Source organism: Schistocerca americana, chromosome 5 (assembly GCF_021461395.2).
Source record: "Schistocerca americana isolate TAMUIC-IGC-003095 chromosome 5, iqSchAmer2.1, whole genome shotgun sequence".
NCBI classification, from domain to species: Eukaryota; Metazoa; Arthropoda; class Insecta; order Orthoptera; family Acrididae; genus Schistocerca; species Schistocerca americana.
Window position 1 is genome coordinate 171,678,688 of NC_060123.1, and position 6,653 is coordinate 171,685,340.

Sequence of the window (6,653 nt, forward strand, 5' to 3'; positions counted from 1 at the left end):
CACCCCTCCACCGCCCCACACCGAACCCAGGGTTATTGTGCGGTTCGGCCCTCAGTGGACCCCTCCGGGAACGTATCACAACAGACGACTTGTAACCCCAATGTTTGCGTTGTAGAGTAATTATGGTGTACGCGTACGTGGAGACAATTTTTCCGCAGCAATCGCCGACATAGTGTAACTGAAGCGGAATAATGGGACAATAATGGGACCCAGCCCCCATTCGCCGAGGCAGATGGAAAACCGCCTTAAAAACCATCGACAGACTGGCCGGCACACCGGAGCTCGACACTAATCTGCCGGGCGGATTCTTAACGGGGACCGGCACTCCTTCCCGTTGGGGAAGCAGTGCGTTAGACCGCATGGCTTGAAATGTCCCCTTAGAAAAATTATACACGACTGTGCTTAAACTGACACACAATATTTTTTTAGCGCAACGCAATCTCACTTTCAATAATCCCTACAAAAGAATGGCCCTGACTAACATTAACCTATACCTTTCACAAATCACTTACCTCACAAAAATCTTCGTTACTCGAACTACTGCAATACAGCGAGCGCCACTACTGCCAGCTAAATAAAAGATTCAAGCTACGGAAGGCACTAACTACTGATAGGCATAGTTAGCAAATGAAAGATTTTAATAGAGTACAAACAATGTATTTACCTTAATAGTCATAATATATATACCAGTTCATGACCTCCAGATTATCGATTCTCAAAAATCCGCCTTCTCACTTCCCCACATCCACCACTGCTGGCGGCTCACCTCCAACTGTGCAACGCTACGCGCTGTTAACAGCCAACAGCCCAACACTACAATAGCCAACAACAATGCAAACCAGCCACAGCCTGCACACAGCACAGCCAGTGATTTTCATACAGAGCGCTACGTGGCGTTACCAATAAGAAAACCTAAACAGCCTACTTACAGGCTAAACGGGCGGGCTGTTAGGTAGATAGTCTGCGCAAGCAGGAAAAGGGAACAAGGTGAAGTTTGGACAGGCCATTATGGTTCAGGGAGAAGAAATAAAAACTTGAAGGTTTGTCGATGACGTTGTAATTACGTCAAAGACGGAAAACAACTTGCAAGATTAGCTCAGCGGAGTGCATAATGCCTAGATAGGAGATTATAAGAAAGTTTGTGGAATGCAGTCGAATTAAATCGTGCGATGCTGAGTGAATTAGATCAGGAAATGAGACGCTAAAAGTAGATCAGTCCTGCTATTTGCGCATGAAAATAACTGTTGATGGATGAAATAGGGGCGATACAAAATACAGACTGGCAATAGCAAGAAGAGCATTTCTGAACAACTAAAAACTGTGAACCTCGAATACAAGTTTAAATCTTGGGAAATAATTTTGAAAATATCTGTGTAGAGTGTAACCCAGTAGGAAGTGAAACATTGATGATAAACAGTTCAGGGAAGAAGAGAATAAAAGCTTTCGAAATGAGGTGTTACAGAATGCTAAAGATCGGATTGGTCGATGAGATAACTAATGACGTAGTGAATCGAATTGGAGAAAAGACTGTGTTACGCATAACTTGAGTAAAAGAAGAGATCAGTTGGTAAGATACATCCTGAGGCACCAAGGAGTCTTTAATTCGATGATGGAGGGAAGTGCAAGAGAGGAAAATTACAGACTGAGTGAAAGGTTTGAATACAGTGAACGGGTTGAAATCGATCAAGGTTTAGCAGTGCTTGTACAGTATACAGCAGCATGAGAAAATGCGTAGAACTAGCTTTTGGACTGCAAACAAGAACGGCAACATTGTCCTGGACATGGATTAGATAAGCGTTGCGTCAGGCCCTTACCAAGAAAGGACCACATTATCAGTCTAAGCAATATGGTTGCTTTTGAATACAGTACTTCAACTTTTTCCCTCTTGCCTCAGTGATATCCAGAATAAAGTCGGGAAACGATTTGATGTGGGTTGAACACACATCAGTTGTGTGAATTTCACATGGACGAAATAGTTAATGGGAGAATTACGAGAAAATAGCTTCTCAATAAGGGGATGATTAGAGGGAACATGTACAATCTATTCTAGAGTACTAATTAAGGGTTCGAAATATTCTCCATGTCGAAAGAAAAGTAGAATATTTGTAACCAGCTGGTTCGCCTTTACTAGAGCGTAAAAGAAGTACTTAGAGATTTGACTCTTTGAAATAATGTTCTTTCGTGAAACGTAGTTTGATAGCCCTTTTCACATACTAGTTTCTTTAAATATTCCCAAACACCTTACTTTCATCATCATGTGTGGACGAGATGATGAGACTGGATTGCGTCAGGAAGCTGTAAGTAATTTCTTCATGTGTTATTTTCACGAGTGGATTCAGAAAGTGAGTAACAAATAACAATACACCATTCATTGCAAAGTTTTTATATAGGTTCAGAGCCAAAGACCTATTGATTATTGTTGAAGCGAATATTTGTTATACGTGTTAAGTATGCAGTGAACGGAAGAAGAAGAAGAAGAAACCTGGAAATAAGTTAGTATACAGTCATCCATCTTCCATGATTAAAAATTATTATTATGTATTCATTCAGTATAATTTATTCATCCTTCGTGTGCTGGAGTTCCAGACAAAATTACTTACTCGGCATCAGCTGGCTAAGGTGGATGTAATGTAGCGTGGATGAAAGATATCCCTCACCAATTGAAAAAGCATACCCAGGATTAATGCTGTGGGTATCAGTGGAAAACTATCTTGAGAATTTGAGTAGCCTGCTCTGCGTAGCTTTATCGTCTAAAGCCTACAGTGTCTTTTGTGGTGCACAAAAGTAAATTACCTTTCGTGTAAAAATGTTCTGTCTAGCATTTACTCCGTCCGATAGGAAGCGTTGCATGGCTGCCCCACGAGCTCTAAGTGTAAAAATTCCTAGGAATCTTAGTCCATTCATTGACTGGCTTGCGTTTGTTCCAAAGCTAAAAAGGGCTTTTATCATCATCATCTTACGTTATCGTTATTACAACGGGGTCGTCGTTTTTCTAGTACACGTTCTCGCGTATATCTCTTTAGTTCATAGTGGTGGCACGCTACTACTGAACTGGCGAGCAAGCAGCTGAGTTGGGAAACCATGACGATTGTTACAAACTTTTTTCTTTATTAGTACCATACACATTAATAGATTTCGCTGTGGACTGCCGAGGAACAAAAAAAAAAAAAAAACCGCCTCTGTTTTCTGATAGTGATCGATGCGATCACATCCGCTTGGTAGGCGTACTCACTGAACAACGTTGCGTAGTGGTTAAGGCATGGAACTCGTATTTGGAAGAAGTGGGATTGAAATCTCTGTCCGGCTATCGTAATGCAGGCTTTTTGCGCTTTCTGTCGTAATTTTCCCCAGTCCTCCTCACACTCAGTGAGCGCGTCTTTCCCAATGGCTTCGACGCTGGGCAAGCGTTATTTGTTAGATAATCTGATCAAAAGCAAACAACCGCACTACACTGAACACGGAGAGTAGGTGCTGGTGCTGGTAAGCTGCATATTACGTTGTGTTTACCACTTACATCTCGTTTGAAGAGAATTATTATTTATTTTTCATCCATTGTACTGCACCTTTGTGAAAAGAAACTAACGACTGTCAAGAAGGCTGAAAATAGTGTTACAGACTGCAGTCCATTTAACGCTCTCACGAGACTTCCAGAACAAAGACGAAATTGCATTTTAATTAAATAATTCTCGGGTAGGCAAAAAAGACATTAACTTGAAACGAGACGTATATTAGGCGTTATAAATTTAATCAATCATTGTGCTCGCTTTTAATTTCCCACCCTTCATCTGTAGCGTCGTTTTTCCACACACTTGTTGTATTTATTGTCGAACACTGTGTAGCTCTTACGCTGTAATTGCAGACACATGGCGCGTCAGGACGAGAAAAAGACTTGCAGGGGTGCAACGTGTTCAAAAGTGTTGCCTTGGAGACAGAACGAATACAGTTCAGAACAAACAGATAGACGAGGGTAGTAATTCACAAAATCTCTGCAGTCCTGCTACATGCATGTCGCATTATTAGAAAATCCTACGAACGATGAAATTTTGATGCAAAATTATCAACTAGTCTTTAAAAAACACGTATTACGAGAGAAAAAGCGAATAGAGGCAATATTGTTTGTCAAAGATTATTAAACATAGCAATAAATCACAATCTACAAATACGCAGTGGTAACGCTACGGAAGCATTTCCGTTGGAATGACCATAAACATATTACTATGAGAGGGAAGAACAGTTTGCTACTGAATACATTGAGCCATGCTGGAAGACTAATAAAACGGCGCAACAGGCAGCCTCGCCGAAATCGACGTGCGGAAATTATCTGTTCAGTGGTAGGAACGAGAACAGACATGTGGACTCAAATTGCTTATGGTTCGAAGGCGATCACAATTGACAAGACACGTACGAATGGGGAGCGAGGAACACGGCTGCATTATTTTTTGCTTAAAGTGACTCCTGGCATTGTGACTGACGGGAGTAGATATTTCAGTTGAAGTCGAATAGCCTCAACCGCTATAGACTGCTTTCTCGGAGCAGCCACAGTAGTCAACTAGTAGACGACACAATACTATTGGTTTCAAACACTGGGAAGTGGATATCCTTTGGACTGATCATAACAACAGAGCAACTTAACATGGAAACATTATCACTACGTCAGCGCACTAACGCGACTGCAAACAGGTGAGCATTGGCTCAACGCCGCTCCTGCCCAAACATTGTTTGCCGTCAGCCAACGAGCCGAGAGTGGTCTTACAGCGAATGGTTAACACTAACCTGTTTGTAGACCGACTCCAAGTGTTGACGAAGCTTGTCGCACCGTAAGTTCAAGGTCTCTAACAATAGTATACTAAAATACCATTAAAGATAGCTCTCGATAAAAAGGAAACTTAAGTTCATAAATATATTCGTGCCGAAAGCCAGAAAATAAATTGGAGACAAACATAAGTAATAGTGGTGGAAAGAGCTGAAAGCATTATTCTTCGGCTTGTGTAGCGAAGAGATGATCAGCCTAACGAAGAAACAAAAAATGAGTCCGCTATTACGAGACAAGAACTTATTTTAATTTTAAGGCGATATTATTGCCTTGTATAGCTGGATGGAATTGCGCTTAGACGACGCAGTCGTAAATCTCGCGGCCCGTTTCTTAATTTAAGGCGCAGAAAATTTCATTCTCATTAGGGATTCCTGCGGAATTGTTCTTCTTCCAACGCTCGCTCGTGCTTAAAGAGAGAATAATTCTGAAGCCCATCACTGTACCTCCATCATTGTTCCTCCTCCTGCTTAATATTTCAGGCTCATTTCGCCGAATGGATGCAGGAAGCTCTACCCTATTCATAGCTGGTAGCAGTAGATTCAAAACGAAGTTTCACAGTCCTGTCTGTCGCCCTTTCATGTGTCGCACTTACAGTGCCGAGAGAGGGAAATTATAAACAAAATATTCATTAAAAAAGTTCCGATGTGGTCTCTCCGAAATCCGACAAGCGCATGTGTTGCGTAGGTAGTTTCCACGGAGGGGGGGGGGGGGGGGGGAGGGGGGGGGAAGGCTCAAACAAGGCGCGCTCTGCTACAGACGCCATCGGAAGAAAGGGTTAGGCGCGCGCACTTCTTCACACTGTATTCTCTATATTTTGTGTTCTATGGTTGGCATCTTTACGTTCTACAAGTATGTCTGTCGTTCACACTGATTTTCTCTAAACTTTTAACTCCACTCTAAACTCAAGACTTACATATTAGGGACGGTATAGCCACCATTGTTGTGCCCTCTCATCTCTTTCTTTCTCCTCTCCATCATAGCTTCGAATTTTACCACTCTATTTTCTCTTCCTCTAACCTATCTACCTCTTCTATATCTCTTTCACCCCATTCTATCGTCTTACGACTCTGCTTGATGAGAATAACTCACAAGCTGCAAGAATATAACGAGAAAATTCCCAACTAGCAATAGGACTGACATTCATAAAAGAAAAATATGTTTACTTTCATATACATAGTCACTACTATTATTATTATTATTGTTATTATTATTATTCTTGAGTGTCATAATTATTTTTTGATTGTTATAATTATCATTGTACTACGTTTATAATCTCTATTTTTTTCTTTAACATAAATACTGTATAACATGTTATATGTCCTTAATGTTCTGTAGAAACTGAAATTTGTTGAATCTGAGTATGCCTGGTTAGGTGTAAGAGAGGGCCTGAAGGCCCTAATCTTGCCAGGTAAAATAAATGCGTAAATAAATAAATAAATAAATAAATTACAGTAATGAGATGTGTTGTTGTGTGTATCGTTAATGTTACTAGATATGTCAACGAGCTTTCTATCCTGACATAATGCAATGTGGTTTGCGAATATCTGCCGTAAAATGTCTTCCCTGCCGTGTACGCACCGTCTGTGGAGCCAACATAATTGGGCAAAGCCGTCGGCACAGGGACCGTGCTTTCGAAGATAAACGTTGAGCGTGCCGAGTTCAACTTACTGCTGAACGCGCAGAATAGATGCGACTTGGGCGTATGGTAGATGTGCGTCAACGTGGTCCACGCTATCACAGCACCCTCCAGCAGCATTTGCCGGCCATATCTGGCTCACAAATCACACTGCTGACTAAATGGGCGGGCATAACATTCCTACGTTAGTACTGTTAAAACGCA